Source organism: Sardina pilchardus, chromosome 17 (genome assembly GCF_963854185.1).
Source record: "Sardina pilchardus chromosome 17, fSarPil1.1, whole genome shotgun sequence".
NCBI classification, from domain to species: domain Eukaryota; kingdom Metazoa; phylum Chordata; class Actinopteri; order Clupeiformes; family Clupeidae; genus Sardina; species Sardina pilchardus.
The window spans coordinates 14,722,202-14,739,701 of record NC_085010.1 but is presented as its reverse complement, the minus strand read 5'-3'; the positions used below and the strand labels follow the sequence as shown (position 1 = coordinate 14,739,701).

Here is a 17,500-nt window from a genome sequence, read left to right as displayed (position 1 = left end):
GAAGAGAGAGAGAGAGAAAGAGAGAGAGAGAGAGAAGGAGAGCAAGTGGCACATCCCTGCCAGACAGTGTGTGAGAAATGAGGCCTCATTTGCACGGCAACTCATCCAGGCCCCAACCCAGCCAACACAATCACACAATCATGCCTACTACAGACAGACAGCGCCGCAGAGAGAGAGGGAGAGGGAGAGGGAGAGAGGGAGAGAGAGAAGGGGGGGAGAGAGAGAGGGAGAGAGAGGGGGGAGAGATGGAGGGGAGAGAGAGAAAGGGAGGGAGGGAAAGAGAAAGGGAGAGAGAGAGGGAAAGAGAGAAAGAAGAAGGTGGAGGAGTGGAGAAAGATGGTTAAAAAGAGAGAAAAAGGGAGAGGGAGAGGGAAAAAATAGAAAGGGAGAGAGAGAGTGGAGGAATGTAGAGAGAGGGAAAGAGAGAGAAGGGGAGAGAGAGGTGGATAAGTGGAGAGAGAGGGAAAGAGAGAGAGAGAAAGAGATGGAAAAAGAGAGAGCAAGAGAGAGAGAGGGGGAGGTGGAGGAGCGTGGAGAGATGGATGCTTAATCGTGCCGTAAATGTGGCTCTGTCTCCACAGCCGCACCTGCTCCATTTGGGCCACAAACGACATGAATAGCTACTTACAGAGATGGCCATAAACACACACACATGCCTGCACACACACACACACACACACACACACACACACACACACACACACACACACATACACACACACACACACTTACACTTGTGACAGACAGACAGCAGGCAGATTCTGACAAACAAATTGTGGATGGATGGCAAGATGTTTTATCACTGACCAAGTGTATGATTGTTGGTGCCCAGCTTTGCGTGCATCTATTAGGTAGTGTGCAGTTCAGTGACTGTGTGTGTGTGTGTGTGTGGGGTGTGTGTGTGTGTGTGTGTGTGTGTGTGTGTGTGTCTGTGTGTGGGTGTGTGTGGGTGTGTGTGTATGTCTGTTTGTGCGTGGGTGTGTCCACAGATACTGTGGACTCATGCATAGTCAGTTAACACACTCATAGAGTATGCATATCCAGCTACACCACAGAAGCCTCCCCCTTGTGCTTCTACATGTGTGTACACACCAACACCTACAGTACACACACCCAACACCTGCACACCCCAGGGAAGATGGAAGCACTTTCTGTGAGGGGATGCGGATGATATTGGTGAGGAAAATGTAGAAATGTTGTCTTCTAAACAACTCTTTTTAATGCATTTTTTCTGGAGGGACAGAAATACCCACAGAGAAAGCAGTACTCATGCTCTGTCTGACTCACGTGGCGTGAGCAATGCCTACCTGCAATAGGCTAGCACATCACTGCTCGACCCTACCCCACGTGAAGAGATATCACCTGTTAACAACAGAGAGAACTTTTCAGAAATGATCTTTCGTGCGAATGCATGTTAGCAAAACCATTCAGCGTTTGGTGAGACGGAGATGCGGATCATCCCCTTCATTCATTCGCTTGCACAACAGCCCACTACAGCAGGAGTGCAATAGTTGTTTTTAAAAGCAGTGTCATCATCACCACCGTTTGCTACAATATTTACTTTTCTCACAACAAGTCGTGACTTATGGCCATTGAACTTTTAACTTAACTCATTGGCTGCCAGCCATTTTCAGTGCAGAGCGCTCCATACTGCCAGACGTTTTACAGCATTTTGACTGTTTTTTCAAGATCCACCGAACGGTGAGATTTATGACTATGTAAACACTGAAGGTACCAAATGAAAGAGTAGACTCTCTTCTTTCACCAGGAAAAAACGGTTTGTTTCTATCGTTTTTCGTTCTTTAGTAATCGTCAGTAGAACATGGGTTAGTTTGGCTAAAAACACCTGTTTCTGACCAAAAAATGGAGAAAACGATCTTTTTGTGAAAATCAACTTTTTAACGTTAGCGATTCAGGAGTATGTCTACCACGATTGCACTGTTATCTCGTCAGTCTCGTCAAGGTTGCTAGGGACTCTGATGGTCGCTAAAGACTCTGAACAGGACGGTAGACTTAGCAAGCTAGCACTAGCAAAGTTGTTGTTAGTCTAAACAGCAATATCCAATGTAAATGGATCATACCGTTCACATGTTTTCCATCCTTGATGTAAGAAGTAAGCATATTTATTCCCTGCACCGCGTGCAAACTAGATCCACTGTGGTCGATCTTCAGTGCTAGCTTGTTGCATGTCTACATGTGCACTCGACTACAGGCAGATACTCTGCAGGCAGATAATCATCCAAATGGCACTGCTGTCATCTAGCGGTTCGGATCGCTAGTACAGTCTGTTACAAGCCTGAAACTCTGCCAGATCGTTCCTAAGCTCACCCATGAGCCCTCCCCATTGAAAAATGCAATTGACGTCTAAAGACGTCAATGGCAGTGAACGTATGTGTCTAAATTGACGTTTAAAGACGTCAATGGCAGTTAATGAGTTAACAGCCTCATTTTGAGTAACCCGGGTCTGTATCACTGGGCTATAAATGCTTGATAGGCTACACTATTTTTTTTATTATATCTATTATGCCTGTATTTGATGACACTCAATTAAGAAATAAGTCCTAATTTGGAAAATGTTTTGTTTAGTGTCCTATTCTTTCGGTCCACGGTTCCCCAATTCAATTCAAGTGTGCCACAAATTCTCGGTGGGTCCTCCTCGTCGAGGAGGCCCTGATTCTGCAGATGGTAGACAGGAGAAAGCAAGCTGTGGGAACCGCACACAACGGCAGTGTAGTCATGGCTCTTGGGTCTGTCTACATGAAAACTGGCAAGTGTCTTGGTGCGTTTTGGGGGTGAGCAGCCTCACCCCCCATACCCCCACTTCCAATGTCCCTGATACGTCTTGAAGTAGTCAACTGAGTACGCACACAAACACACACTGAAATCAACACACACACACACACACACACACACACACACACACACACACACACACACACACACACACACACACACACACACTAACACACACACACTCACACTCACACTCACACTCACAGATGTACAGTATCCAGGTTCCAGCTCATGAACGATGCTGTAGTAACATTTCCACATAAAAACAAATGCCCCAATTTTTTGTCTATGCATAGCACTTCAGGAGATACTGTTTTCCTTGGCATGTCTGTGTGTGTGTGTGTGTGTGTGTGTGTGTGTGTGTGTGTGTGTGTGTGTGTGTGTGTGTGTGTGTGTGTGCTAGATAAAGTGAGATAGAGCTGGCATGCCAGCTGACTCTCACAGTTCAAAGGCGCGTCAGTGGGGATTGTGTAAGCGAACATCATCAGACATGCTGCCTCTCTCTCCCTCTCTCTCTCTCTCTCTCTCTCCCTTTCTCTCTCTCTCTATCTCTCTCCCTTTCTCTGTCTCTCCCTATCTCTCTCTCTCCCTCTCTCTCTCTTTCTCTTTCTCGCTCTCCCTTTCTCTCTCTCTCTCACACTCTTCCACGTTCTTTTTTTTCCTCCGGTTGCGTAACTCCATCGCCTGTCCTGCTTTGTTTTGGGATGAAGGCGGGGAGAAAATAGAACAGGAACGGGAATCAAAGAGTACTGTTGGTTTTAATACTGCACCCCCCTCCCCTTCACACACACACACACACACACACACACACACACACACACACACACACACACACACACACACACACACACACACACACACACTTCCCCCCATACATACTTTCTCTCTCTTACACACACTGCTTTGGCAAATATTTACAGCTGTGCAGGGCTGTACAGAGACCCCCCCCCCCCCCCATCACTCTCCTCAGTACCTATCTTCCACCCCTCCCTCCTCATCCCCCTCTCTCTGTGCTCATTTAGTGATGCAGTGAATTCCCCCCGTCATGTCACAAATGCACTCTACCAATAAAGGAGGTGAACACACACATACACACTCATAGGCATGCGTGAACACACACACACAAACACAAATACACTCATGCACACACACACACACACACACACACACACACACACACACACACACAAAAAACACACAAACACACTCATGCACACACATACACACACACACACACACACACACACACACACAAAAACACACACACACACACACACACACACACACATACACACACACACACACACACACACACTCATGCACTCAGACACACAAATACAAACCACAAACACACTCATGCACACACACACACACACACACACTTCTATCCGGCGGTGTCTGTCACCAGTGTTTCAGTGCATTTCATCATGTAGGCATTGAAGTGTCTCATCAAGGCGGGCAGGCGCATCCCGGCGCGGGGAATAAGAATGACGCGAGGATGATGAAGGGGCGGGGCTGATGAAGATTATACAGTACCCCAGACGATCGCCGTGGCGACCACGGCGATGCTGTGATTGTAATGATGGTCATGAGGACGGTAGTGGCGAGCTCGTTGAAACTGATCAGAGATCAGCGTCGGGGTAGCGGCCTGGAGAAACACCACTGATAACGATGATCCTCTGTACCGTGCTGTAACTAGATTCAAGTGTGTGTGTGTGTGTGTGTGTGTGTGTGTGTGTGTGTGTGTGTGTGTGTGTGTGTGTGTGTGTGTGTATCTTGGTGTCTCTCTCTGTGTGTGTGTGTGTGTGTGTGTGTGTGTGTGTGTGTGTGCTAAATGTAGCCGGTTATTGATCATGCTGGAGGGCATGGTTGTGAGGAGTTTTATGATCATCATAGTCTTATTAGTGATTATATAATGGCGATAGAGCAGGTTACAATGTGGATTACTCTGTTGTTGTATATATTGATTGTCTGCTAAATGAATAGATGTAAGTAGAGATATTGATGACATGTTTACAAAAACTAGTGCTGCTGGTTGTGTTGTGTTAATTTGACTGATTAATCTGCTGATGACATAAAAAGGAAATACATATAAATACATTTTATAATTCAAATTTATATAATGCAAAAATGTATATGAATACAAAAATATTTATACGTGTTGACAAAAAACGTGTTGGTTGTGTTGTGTGGATTTGACTGATTCTAGTGCTGATGAAGTGAAAATGTTAATGACGTGTTGACAAAAAAAAAAAACTGGTGCTGATTGTGTTGGGTTGATTTGACTGATTCTGCGGCTGCTAAAATGAAAATATTCATGACATGTTGACAAGAAGCGAGTTGACGGTTGTGTTGTGTTGATCTGTCTGATTCTGGTGCTGCTGCAGAAGTGCACAGGCTTGTGAGAGGGGCCCAGGGAGCAGTGGGGTGTGAGTGTGCGTGTGGCCCGCACCTACTGTAGACAGGCAGCCGGCGTCCCGACTCGCTAGTTTGGTCTTAATTAAGATCGGGAGCGCGGCTCCCTCGGCTGCTCTGACGACACGCACAGACAGGCAGAGAGGGTGGGCCGCCGCGGAATACACACACACACACACACACACACACACACACACACAGACAGGCAGGCAGAGATGGTGGGCCGCCGTGGAATATACACACACACACACACACACACACACACACACACACACACACAGACAGGCAGGCAGAGATGGTGGGCCGCCGCGGAATACACACACACACACACACACACACACACACACACACACACACTGACCTATACACACACACACACACACTCACACACAATCACCCACACACCTACTGTATACACGCACGTACACATACACACACGCACACATACACACACACGCGCGCGCACACGCTTGCTTTCTCTATAGCATATGGACACATTCTCAGTCTCAATCCGGTACAAACTCAGACATATGCCCAGACAGCTCCGGATCTCACGATAGAGCCCCTCGAGAGGAAACACACACACACACACACACACACACACACACACAGACACACACACACAGACACAGACATAGACACACCACCTTCCAGTCTCAAAGTCATCAGGTAACTGTCTGCCGCATCACTCAAACATCTGCCCCTCCCTTTCTCTCTCTCTCTCTCAACCTCTCTCTCTCTCTGTCTCTCTTTCTCCCTCTCCCTCTCTATCATGTGGTCTGTCTTATCATCTCCATAGTGAGTGGATAAATTGTTTTCTTGTCTGGGTAAGCAGGGTGCCCTCTCTCACCTTGAGTTTGGAGGAGAGGAGCGAGGGAAGGATGGAGAGTGCAGCGGAGGAGAGGAAGAGATGGGAGGAGTAGCGCAGGAGAGGGGGATGAGAGGAATGAAGAGGAGAGGAGGAGAAGAGAGGGGGTGGGGGGGAGGGGGGGCGGGTGGAAGCTGTCTGGCGCATGATTGATGGGCGTTCTTAGGGACACACTCTGACAAGAGTTTGGAGGAGAGATGAAGATGAGGGAGCAGTTTTTCCATTTAGGTGCTGCCGGTGTTTGTGTGTGTGTGTGTGTGTGTGGCCCGCGTGCCCCACGTGTGTGTGTGTGTGTGTGTGTGTGTGTGTGTCTGTGTGTGTGGCCCATGTGTGTCTTTGTGCGGGGGCGTGTGTGTGGGCGTGTGTGTGACGCGCAAGCATGTGCCTTTTTGTTGTACACGCGTATATGTGTGTGTGTGTGTGTGTGTGCATATTTGTCTGTGTGAGAGAGGCTATTTAAAGACCTATACATCACAAGCACTGAGTGTCTGAACCCAGATCCACTGAGGGCCGAGCACCTGTGTTGAACACTGCAACGAGGAACAGCAAATATTATGGCTAGGAAGCTCCCACTAAATCACAACAATTGAGTGTGTCTGGATGTGTCATGACAAATGTGGAATTGTGAATGTAATCATGGGGACTGGTGCTCTCCCCATATGGGCACCCCGTTTGATGATTACAATCCAAAATCAACAGATGCTGTCGAAGCTTCAAAAGCTTTGTCTTTGCTCGCTGTCTTGTCTTTCGTTTCCTTTGCTCACTCCGCTTTTTTCCTCGTCTCTCTCCCACTCTCTCCCTCTCTCTCTCTCTCACACACACATACCCTCTCTCTCTTTCTCTCTTTCTCTCTATCTCTCTCTCTCTCACACACACACACACACTCTCTCTCTCCCTCTCCCTCTGCTTCCCTCTCCTCCTCCCTCTCTCCGTCTCTCTTTCCCGGGGTGTCTGAGCACGCGTCTTCCTTGAAAGAGGAGCGGCATCTCAACACACCAGTCACGTTCCTGATGGCCTGTTAAAGGCTAACTCTCCTTAAGGACTCCATTTTACTCTCGCTCCCTCCCTCCCTCCCTCCCACACTCACTAACTCACCCTCCCTTCCCTCTCTCTCACTCCCTCTCTCTCTCACTCTCTTTCTTTCTATCCCTGTCTTCATCCCTCCTTCCTTTCCTCCCATCCTTTCTCAAATAATCCCCCCATCCCAGATGAGGAGCACACTGGGGCCCCTAATGGGCTCAGCCAGCCGCCTGGTGTTTTCTGCAGGGAACGGTGTGATGAGAGAGAGAGAGGAGGAGAGAAAGAGAGAGGGAGAGGAAGGGAGAGAGAGAGATAGAGAAAGAGGGGGGTGAGCAATTGATACCAGAGAGAAATAGACAGAGAGAGAGGGAGAGAGAGAAAGACAGGGAAAGAGGGGGAGAGAGAGAGAGAGATGGATAGAGAGGGTAAGCAATTGAGAGAGAAAAAAGAAAGAGAGGGGATGAGCAATTGAGTGAAGAGATAGGGAGAAGCGGGAGGAGAGAGAGAATGTGTGAGATTGGAACAGAAAGAAAGTGTGAGAAGAGAGAAAAGAGACAGAAAGAGAGAGAGAGAGAGAAGTGGGGGCTTAATGAGAGAGCTGTGGGGACTAGGGCAGAGAGAGGAGAGGTGCTCCAGTCTGAAAACCTCTTCCAGCCTCTGAGATGCCGCCGGTCCCACACGCCTCCCCCATGACTGCTGCAGAGAGAGAGAGAGAGAGAGAGAGACAACAGCTGAGATTTAAAAAGATGCTGTTTGTACGAGTTAAAAAGAAAAAGAAGCGGAATTGTGTCTCTGTGTGTGTGTGTGTGTGTGTGTACACATGTGTGTGTGTGTGTGTGTAGGAGCCATTTGTTCTTTTTCTGTTTAAGACCCCTGCTGGCCAAAAATATGTGTAGTCGTGGCCTTGGCCATAACTGGTGCCCGGCACACAGAGTGTTAATGAACGCACCTGCGCCAATTAAGGAAGCGCGCGCCTAGGTGCAAGACAAAAGGTGCTTGGGTTTTGAATGCTTGTGGAAGTTGGAGACGCCAGCAGGCATAAGGTTTTTCAATATATATTTCTCTCTTGATCGTTTGATTACTCTCTTTGTTTCATCGAATGTCGGTTATATGATTTGCTATTTATCGTTTTGTTTTACTAAGTGTAGTTTCATGGACATAAGGGACGTTTATGATTTATGTTTGTAATAAACGAGCAAAGTATTGAAACCACCTGAACGGCGTCAAAGAAGTGCTTAAAAGAAGACACTACAACGTTGAAAAACCTGCCTAAAGTTGGAAACCCCGTCAGAAAGTCGGGAAAACGGCCTAAAGTAAGAGACATCTCCGCTAATTGGAAGAGCACCTGCAGTTTGGAAACGTCGCAATAGTATTGTGCTACTGCGCTGGAAATTGCCGTGGGTACCTGGAAAGTTGGAAGCTACGTTTGCCGGGAGCTTGTGGATTATAGCTGTCGGGAGTTGTGGATTTACTGGGCTCGCCTGTGGATGTATTGACTTGTTCATTGAACTCCGTGGTTCGTGAGTATAAGACTGATCTGGTGAGCGGGCCGCCGTGCTCGCATTTGAAGATGAGCCGCCGCGCTCACTTTACAAACTGAACAGGCCGGGGTGGTAGTTTGACTTTGCCTACTGCGCTGAATTGAACTTTATAAGATAACAATGAACTTTTATGTTTAAAGTTTTTGAGTTAAAGTTTGCAACATGTCTCAAGAAGAGACCGAAGATCAGGATATCTCCGATGAACGAGAACTGTTTAGGTTAATTGCATCACGCAGAGGGAAGCTTGGTGTTCTAACTCGTAAACGTAACGAAATCAACAGACTTATCGAATCCGGCCAAAACAAAGACACTGTTGACAAAGAAATTAAGGCATTTGAATGGTTTTTCCTTGAGTTTAATAACTTGCATGCATCAGTGCAGCGACTGTTAAAAGAGGACTATGAAAGAGAGGCTGATCGCACAGACTGGTACGAACCAAAATATCAGTTTTACAATGACTTTTTGAATGGCGTTATAAAATGGGTTCAGAGCGAACCGCGTATTGGAATGGAGGAAGGGAATGACGAGGAGTGGGGTGCCACCAATAGTAAACCCCAAGATATCGCATCTCAAATAGCTCCCATCGAAGAACAGCATGACATTGCCTCCGTTATTAAACCGCAAGATAGCGCATCTCAAATAGCTCACAACGTTACGCGTAGCTGTAAAGCAACAAGCGCTCTCAGTCGCGCGTCACGGACCTCTAGCGCTCGTTTAAAAGCAGAAGCTGATTGTGCGGCTGCAAGGACAAAGGCGCAAGCACTGAGTGACAAAATCGACCTTGACGTGGAAGAGGCTACTCTTATGGCAAAATTTAAAGCACGTAAAGAACAACTCGCTGTAGACTATGAACTGGCTGTTGCAGAGGCTAAACTTAAAGTTTATAGGGAAGCTGAGGAACATCTCTCGTTGTCTGGATTACACCGATTTGGCACGCCAACAGAATATAACGTTCCTGCCACTGTAAAAAGATCTGTAAAACCCAAACGAGTACAAACTCCTCAAACCCCAACTGTGCGACAAAAGGCAAATACTAGTGGTCAGATAGCCAATCAAGACACTTCAGTTATCACAATTGCCAATGACCCAAATGTTACAGACGTATTGAAAAGGCACACTGAAATAACTACATTGTTAGTAAAGCAACAAGCACTCGCTCTACTGCCTGAGAGAGAAATTCCCATATTTGACGGTGACCCACTTCAATATAGGACATTCATAAAAGCATTCGAACAGTTTGTTGAAAAGAAGACTGACAGTATGGATGACAGACTTTATTATCTACAGCAATACACAAAGGACCAACCCAGAAGTCTCGTCAGTAGCTTCATGCATATGGATCCAACTGTTGCATACAAACAAGCTAAAGAACAGCTGGAATATAACTTTGGAAATAGCTACAAAATAGCCTCAGCCTACATGAATAAAGCCTTAAACTGGCCAGCCATTAAGCCAGAAGATGGCAATGACTTGCGGTCGTATGCGCTCTTTCTGCGTAGCTGCTACAACACTATGCAAGACATTACTGGACTGAAAGAGCTTGAGAATTCCACCAACCTCAGACTCATTGTGTCAAAACTGCCGTATCGGCTGCGGGATAGATGGCGAGCAAATGTGTGCAACATGCAAGATAAAAATGACCACAGAGCAACATTTAAAGACTTGCTAGAATTCATTGAGAGACAATCTAGGACAATGCTTGATCCAGTCTTTGGCGATATCCATAATCCTACAGAGACCAAAGTAGTGTCGAAATCTAAGCTACAAAAAACAGCAAAGCCTAGTGGGAGGCCTAGCTTCGCCACAACAGTTGCTCAGGTGTCCGCACCTAAAAGGAATGAATCGCAGTCTGGATACAAACAGAAACCATCCGCCGAAGACAGATCTTGCTTATTCTGTCATAAGAACCACACAATTGAATATTGTGAAACCTTTAAGACTAAACCCAATGGAGAGAAGATTGAATTTCTAAAAATAAATGGGATGTGTTTTGGTTGCCTAACAAAGGGACATATAGGCAAAACCTGCAAAAATAGAATGCAATGTGAGACATGTTCTTTGCTGCATCCGACGATCCTGCACATTCCTACTGGAAGGGAAAAGGACAAAGTTAAAGGTGACGTTCAAGCTGGAAGCAGAAGTCTGAGTAACGCTATGGTGTCTGTGAATGATAGTGACCAAATGAGGGCCGGTCCATCAGCCCAATGCACACTCTCTATTGTGCCAGTGAAAGTGAAGATCTCAACCTCAGATAAAGTCATAACCACCCATGCATTTTTAGACCCTGGTAGCTCGGCTACATTTTGCACAGACTCACTGAAGAGAAGGCTGAACATCTCAGGTAAAAACATCACCATCCTGTTGTGCACAATGGGACAAGAGAAAAGGGTTCAGAGCAGTGTAGTCTCAGGCCTCGAAGTTAGCGATATGGAGGGACTGCAATACCATAAGCTCCCAGAGGTCTATACACAAGCAAACTTGCCAGTTTCGAAACACCACATACCAACACAAGAATCTGTAGAAAAATGGAAATACTTACATGAAGTGAAGATTCCACATTTGGATGCCGATATTGAGTTGTTAATAGGCACTAATGCTGCAAAGCTTATGGAGCCTTGGGAGGTAGTAAACAGTAGAGGTAATGGGCCATATGCTGTCAGAACTCCTCTAGGATGGGTCGTGAATGGACTCATGCAAGAAACAACTCATCAAGGGCAAGGAAGTCACTCGTGTATCATAGCCAACCGCATATCTATAAGAGATGTGAATGAGTTGTTGATAAAGCAATATCACCAAGATTTCCCAGAACTGGCCGTCGATGAGAGATCAGAGATGTCAGTTGAAGACAAACAGTTTATGTCTATAATGGAAACATCAAAGGAACTAAGAAATGGGCATTATTACTTGCCTTTACCATTCAAAGAGAATGAGGTAACAATGCCAAACAACTACGAACAGGCTCATCAGCGTGTTATATCCCTGAAGAGAAAGTTTGAAAGAAATGAACAGTACCACCTGGAATACACAGCCTTCTTGGAGGGAATGCTCAAAAAGGGTCATGCAGAGGCGGTCCCATCCAGTGAACTGGAGACCCCAAGTGGAAAGGCGTGGTACATTCCACACCACGGAGTGCATCACCCGAAGAAGGGCTCCCTGAGGGTCGTGTTTGACTGTTCAGCATCTTTCCGGGGAACATCCTTGAATAACAAGCTGATCCAAGGTCCAAACCTCACCAGTAACCTGGTAGGCGTCCTGTTGCGCTTTCGACAAGACCAAATTGCCCTTATGGCAGACATAGAAAGCATGTTTCACCAGGTGAGAGTAATGGAGAGACATGTGGACTTTCTGCGTTTTCTATGGTGGCCAAACGGTGACCTGAGCCAACCACTAAAGGAACACAGAATGACCGTGCATCTGTTCGGGGCATCGTCTTCGCCCAGCTGTGCATCCTTCGCACTCAGACAAAGTGCTGAAGATTTCAAGCATCTCTTTCTGCCTGAAACGGTGGACACAATCAAGTCTAACTTCTATGTGGATGATTGCCTAAAATCTGTGCCTACAGAAGCTGACGCTGTGAAATTATGCAAGGAACTTGAAACAGCTTGCTCAATGGGAGGCTTTAGATTGCATAAATGGATCAGTAACAGCAGAGCAGTCCTGATGTCCATTCCTCAAGCAGATAGGGCAAAAGAAGTCAAAGATCTAGACTTGGATTCAAGTGAACTTCCAATAGAGAGAACACTTGGCATACAGTGGCAAATTCAAGGAGATAAACTTACCTTCTCAGTAAGCCTGAAAAATCAGCCATTCACTCGAAGAGGAATACTTTCCGTAATATCTTCAGTGTATGACCCTCTTGGATTCATCTGTCCATTCATTCTCACTGCCAAAAACATTCTGCAGGATCTTTGTAAACATAACCATGCCTGGGACAAAGAATTGCCAGATCTCTACATCCAGTCATGGCAAGAATGGATGGCAGGACTAAGCACTATTGGAGAGCTCAGCGTTGATCGGTGCCTCAAGCCTAAGAACTTCGGTGCAATAACATCTGCCCAGCTTCATCACTTTAGTGACGCTTCGGAAAGTGGCTATGGCTCCGTCACATACCTTCGTCTCACTAATGCAAGACATGAAGTACACATCTCATTCATGATGGGAAAATCACGAGTGGCACCATTGAAACAAACCACCATGCCAAGGATGGAACTTACTGCAGCAGTCCTCGCAGTTCGCATGGATGGATTGATCAAAGCAGAGTCGCAAATTCAACTGGGAAGATCCATATTCTGGACTGATAGTACATCAACTTTAAAGTACATTCAAAATGAGAACAAAAGGTTCAAAACATTCGTAGCCAATCGTGTAAACACAATCAGAGAGATGACAAAGGTCAAGCAATGGAGATACATTAACACGAAACTGAATCCAGCAGACTGTGCGTCTCGTGGTCTTAAGGCATGCACACTTCTGAACACAAGCTCTTGGCTGAACGGCCCAGAATTCCTCAAAGGCCAGGAATCCGAATGGCCCAAGTCTGATCTTGCGTCTCAAATACAAGAAGATGATGTGGAAGTGAAAAGGAACGTCCTCATCATGAACGTCGTTGTGAAAGATGACAATCCTACCCGTGCATTCATTCATCATCACTCAAAGTGGAACAAACTCACAAGAGCCGTTGCATGGCTACTCAAGCTGAAAGACTTGCTCTTGAACCTAAGTCAAAAAAGAAAGGAGATACTTACCAAACTTACCGTGAAGAACTCTGCAATCGAGAAAGACCTGTTGGAAAGAAAGATGAAAACAGTGAAAAAATGCATGAATGAACACCTTACATTGAATGACATCAAAGGATCAGAAAATGCAATCATACGCTTCACCCAAATGGATGCGTTTCCTGATGAAATCGAGGCTCTGCAAAGGGAAAAGGCTCATGTAAGTCGTCAAAGCCACATTCGTAAGCTTGATCCAATTCTGCAAGATGGACTTCTTCGTACAGGAGGAAGGTTGAGCAGAATGGCCATGCCCGAGTCTCAGAAACACCCTGTTATTCTCCCAAAGAACCACCATGTGTCCAAATTGTTGTTACAACACATTCATGAACACCTTGGCCACTCTGGAAGGAATCACATGTTGGCCAAACTAAGGCAGCAATACTGGATACCAGCAGCAAACTCTCTGGCCCGAAAGATTCGATCGGAGTGCGTATTCTGCAGAAGACTACATTCACACTTAGGAGAACAAAAGATGGCTGACCTGCCAAAGGAAAGAGTGACTCCTGATTCACCACCATTTACATACGTTGGAGCTGATTATTTTGGCCCAATTATAGTGAAAAGAGGACGCACTGAAGTAAAGAGATATGGTGTTATTTTCACATGCCTTACAACCAGAGCAATTCACTTAGAAATAGCCAACTCCCTTGACACTGACTCATGCATAAATGCAATCCGCAGGTTCATAAGCAGAAGAGGTCAGGTACAGCAAATAAGATCAGACAACGGAACCAATCTGACTTCTGCCGATCGTGAACTTAAGAACGCTGTAAAAGAGTGGAACAAAAGTCACACCCTACAAGTCGCTCTACAACAAAAGGGCATAGAATGGCTTTATAACCCACCAGCCGCCTCACACTATGGAGGAATTTGGGAAAGGCTAATTAAACAGGTCAAACAAACACTTCTAGCTTTAACTAAAGACCAAACACTGGATGATGAATCCCTTCACACCTTCTTCTGTGAAGTGGAAGCCATCATCAATAGTCGTCCACTCACTACCATCTCAGACAGTCCTAATGACCTTGAACCCTTAACGCCCAACCATCTTTTACTCCTCAAAACGCAACCCACACTGCCTCCTGGTTTGTTTCAGAAATCTGACACTTACAGTAGACGTAGATGGAAACAAATACAATACTTGGCAGACATATTCTGGAAACGATGGGTTAGGGAATATCTTCCAACCTTACAAGAAAGACAGAAATGGTTTAAACAGAAGCGAAACTATATGTGTGGTGATGTTGTGTTAATTGCAGACCCTATTGCCCCTAGGGCATCTTGGATGTTGGGAAGGGTTATTGACACGAAAAAAGATTCAAAGGGGATGGTACGTAGTTTGACTCTGAAAACAAAGACAAATGTTCTAGAAAGACCAATTACAAAGGTTTGTTTGTTATTGGAGAATGACATGTGAATATGAATGAATGAATGTGAATGTGTATTTTGAATACTTACCTTGTATGGACTAACATGTACACTGATAGTTCCAGTCTTCACATGCGCACATGGACTATGGACTCTATAAATCTACGGATTTATTCGTACACACATGCGCGTATACATACATATACAAATACAGAACATACACCAAGAGAAATGGACTCTTCAGTTACACCATGCCTCTTATGGCATATGGACTACTGTGTTACAAACACTTCACAAGAATGACTCTTATCAATGAGCTCTTGAAAAACATTATTTCAATGGACATTTGAAAATGATTTTCTTGTTTGAACTTACAAAAAAAAGGGGGAAATGGAACTGAACTGTGTAAAAAGAATGTGACATTTATTGTTTGATATGTATAATGCGATAACGATTTTTTATTTTGTATGGCTCCGTGTTTTTGTTTGTTGTTATTGTACCTTTGCCCGGTACCAATAAGAGGGCTGGTGTGTAGGAGCCATTTGTTCTTTTTCTGTTTAAGACCCCTGCTGGCCAAAAATATGTGTAGTCGTGGCCTTGGCCATAACTGGTGCCCGGCACACAGAGTGTTAATGAACGCACCTGCGCCAATTAAGGAAGCGCGCGCCTAGGTGCAAGACAAAAGGTGCTTGGGTTTTGAATGCTTGTGGAAGTTGGAGACGCCAGCAGGCATAAGGTTTTTCAATATATATTTCTCTCTTGATCGTTTGATTACTCTCTTTGTTTCATCGAATGTCGGTTATATGATTTGCTATTTATCGTTTTGTTTTACTAAGTGTAGTTTCATGGACATAAGGGACGTTTATGATTTATGTTTGTAATAAACGAGCAAAGTATTGAAACCACCTGAACGGCGTCAAAGAAGTGCTTAAAAGAAGACACTACAGTGTGTGTGTGTGTAGTATTTGTGTGTTTATGATGCACCCACGCATATGTGTGTCTGTGTGTGTATCTGTATTTGTGTGTGTGTGTGTGTGTGTCAAAACAGTCAAGCTGAAATGAAGATGTCTTCTTTTTCGACCGCGCCGTTCCAGGTGACATTTAGATTAAAGGAGAGTGTGTGTCAGCCTCGGGGAGGTCCAGCGATGCTCTCCGTTCCCAGGGGTCACTTGGATGACCTCTCACGTCCACGCAGGTGCCCAGTGCAAATGCCAGCGAATAAGATGTGCGTGTGTGTGTGTCAGTTCAGCTCAAAGCAGACTGGGTTTAAAGAGTTTTACACTACACCAGTGTGTTTGATACCAAAAGCAGTTCATATGAGGTATCATTTAGGGAAAAGGTGTGTGTATGTGTGTGGGTGAGAGAGTGTGTGTGTGTGTGTGTGTGTGTGTGTGTGTGTGTGTGTGTGTGTGTGTGCATGTGAGAGAGAAAGAGTGTGTGTGTATGTCTGTGTGTGTGAGAGAGAGAGAGAGAGAGAGTGTGTGTGTGTGTGTTAGTGAGTGTGTGTGTGTGTTTGCGAGTGTGTGGTGAAGGGTGTCCGGTGTGAAAGAGTCTACAGTTCAGCAGCGGAGGCTTCCTCTACAGGTTGCCATGGAAACAGGTACCAGTGGCAGCCAAAATGGGGCTGGCTGTTTGGATGGGGTTGAATCCAGAGGTAAACACACCAGGATTATATCGCCAGCGCTAACTTCCCGAAGTGTGTGTGTGTGTGTGTGTGTGTGTGTGTGTGTGTGTGTGTGTGTCTGTTTTTGTGTGTGTGTGTGTGGGTGGGTGGGTGTGTGTGTGTGTGTGTGTGTGTGTGTGTGTGTGTGTGTGTGATTGAAAAAAAACAATATTTGATTGCTGGGTGACAGCTCTCAACTCTGTGTATACTTGTCAGTACTTCAAGCTTGACATTGTCTCACATTGCAGTGTGTGTTTGTGTGTGTTTGAGAGTGTGTGTGTGTGTGTGTGTGTGTGTGTGTGTGTGTGTGTGTGTGTGTGTGTGTGTGTGTGTGTGTGTGTGTGTGTGTGTGTGTGTGTGTGTGTGTGTGTGTGTGTGTGTGTGTGTGTGTGTGTGTGTGTGTGTGTGTGTGTGTGTGTGTGTGTGTGTGTGTGTGTGTGTGTGTGTGTGTGTGTGTGTGTGTGTGTGTGTGTGTGTGTGTGTGTGTGTGTGTGTGTGTGTGTGTGTGTGTGTGTGTGTGTGTGTGTGTGTGTGTGTGTGTGTGTGTGTGTGTGTGTGTGTGTGTGTGTGTGTGTGTGTGTGTGTGTGTGTGTGTGTGTGTGTGTGTGTGTGTGTGTGTGTGTGTGTGTGTGTGTGTGTGTGTGTGTGTGTGTGTGTGTGTGTGTGTGTCTGTGTCTGTATTGTGTGCTTTGTACTGACACCAGTACGTGTATACTTTGATATGTGTTTTCTGTGTGTATGGCAGGCATGTATCTTCTTGTGTTTGTCTTTGAAGCTCTGTAATATTTGTGTGTGTGTGTGTGTGTGTGTTTGTGCTGACTTGGGCCTGCTGTGTCTTCCCTGGTGCACTGTGTGGGGGGTAAATCGATTTCCTTCCCTCTCCATTTGGCTGGCCACCCCTGCCTGTGAGAGGAAGAGGCCCGGCACCTGAACCCGCCACACACACACACACACACACACACACACACACACTTCTCCTCCTCCTCCGCAGCAGCAGCAGCAGCATAGAGCTAAAACCTTTAAGCACCAGACCAGCGCTGATCCCAGAACAGCCAGC

At 45.9% G+C, this 17,500-nt stretch overlaps 1 protein-coding gene across 1 annotated transcript in view; it reads left to right on the top strand.

The window, feature by feature from the left end:
- The window catches only part of magi2a (membrane associated guanylate kinase, WW and PDZ domain containing 2a), a 311,406-nt gene that overhangs the window by 190,714 nt on the left and 103,192 nt on the right, over nucleotides 1–17,500 (top strand). The gene's annotated exons all lie outside the window — the stretch shown is intronic.